General features: G+C 47.5%; 1 long non-coding RNA gene across 1 annotated transcript; it reads right to left on the bottom strand.

The window, feature by feature from the left end:
- Window positions 1-612: 612 nt before the first annotated feature.
- Window positions 613-1,388, bottom strand: LOC109942401 (uncharacterized). The gene is made up of 2 exons (XR_002265171.3): window positions 1,297-1,388; window positions 613-1,182 (listed from the first exon to the last, which is right to left on the bottom strand). It is a non-coding gene; the product is annotated as an uncharacterized lncRNA (long non-coding RNA).
- Between the last annotated feature and the right edge of the window lie 247 nt (window positions 1,389-1,635).

The raw sequence follows: 1,635 nt of genomic DNA on the forward strand, positions 1-1,635 counted from the left end.
ATAGAACGGTCGCTTAATAATGTTGTTCGGTTTAGGATCATATAACTATCACATAGTTGTCCCTTAAAATTAAAGGGGCGAGATAGAACACCAGAGGACATACCTAGAGGACATACTTGTCCTCTCGATCTCTCACTGTTCTGCAACCAAATGCATCCTAAAAACTTTACGCGGCCATGGAATTCAAATTTTTGGCATATGCATGTTTCTACGACCTAGTGTCCCAGCCAGAGGAGACGGCGACCGATGCTAGGAAAAAGGTATCCACATGGTCCAGGTACACGTCTCCGGTAGCTTTGGCTGCGTGCGAGAGAAACGACAGCATGGACGCATATGCACGCACTAATAACAATCAAAAGGCGAGCAGGAAAAGACAAGGCCAAAGCTAGCCGAGAATGTGCAAGGGGGCCAAGGGCTGATGGCGATGGGTCGTCGTCTGAGGTGAGTGAGGTAGGTGCCGAAAGCAAGAGCAAGCGTTTGGGGCTGGGATTCGTCACCGCGGAATCAGCGGATGCCGCTGCTGATAGCTGCCTTCCATCGATCTACGACCTAGTGTACAGCAGCAGATAATACGAGCGGGCCCTCTTCCATATCCGTGGGCAGGAAAAAAAAATGATGTTTTCTTATAGTACCACATGTAAAATTTAGTACTGATTCTTCATGGTTAACAATCAAAGTTTGCATAGGCGTCACATTATGTAGGTTAGGACACGCATTCATCTACATCTGGTTCAAGTACAAGAGCTTGTTTATTGGGATAGCTCCAAATCTGAAAACCCAGATCTGGAGCATCAGATTGACCTTGAAGCACCTCTACTTTGTATCTGAAATCTCACTATTGCTAACAACAAAAATATCTGGAAGAGCTTCATGGCGGGTCTACTAGCCAGGGCCAATATTGTGGCCGCCCAACAGCAACCCATAAGCAGGAGCTCTTCCTGACCCTTTGTCTCATTGACGCCCTGGCCCGCACGTCAGACACTTCATCTTCCTCCGACTGAACAGAGGATGCATCAATGAACAGACTTGGCCAGAGAGGCTGTGTTGCCCCCAACTGCTACGGGCGGGACACACACGTTTTAGAGGACCGCCGTCGGCTGTTGGAGCTTCACTGTCGGCCGTCGGAAAGCCGCCACCAACCGTTGCCGTTGGAGGGGGCTCCGCGGAGATGGTCGCCGGCTTCTGCAAGAGCGAAAGGGAGGGAGCGATGGGAACTGAAGAGAGACCTAACAAAAGAATCGAACCAGCCAGTGTGGTGCCGATGTTGTGTAATCACTGGTATTAGTGGACAATTACCTCCAAGCTCCATGAGGAGGTACAATTAGAGAACTTTGTTGAGGTGCTCTATAAAATACATGTATCTAGCCTTAAATCTTGATTTTTTTTGTGGATTTAGATTCCATGATGGAGTGGTATTTGAGAGGGGGGGGGGGGGGGGGGGGGGGAGATCCAAAACTGATTTTGATGAATTTGGAGCATTTGGAGTTGTTCTAAACAGCCCCTAAATAAACATAAAGGCCACATCATGGAATATGGTAAATTGGTAATTTCTCATATAACTAAAATCTATAAATCCATGATCAATAGGCTCAGCAGCTTTGGTACTTCATCTTCATCTTGATGGTGTGTGGTACT

This window comes from Zea mays, chromosome 9 (genome assembly GCF_902167145.1).
Source record: "Zea mays cultivar B73 chromosome 9, Zm-B73-REFERENCE-NAM-5.0, whole genome shotgun sequence".
NCBI lineage: Eukaryota > Viridiplantae > Streptophyta > Magnoliopsida > Poales > Poaceae > Zea > Zea mays.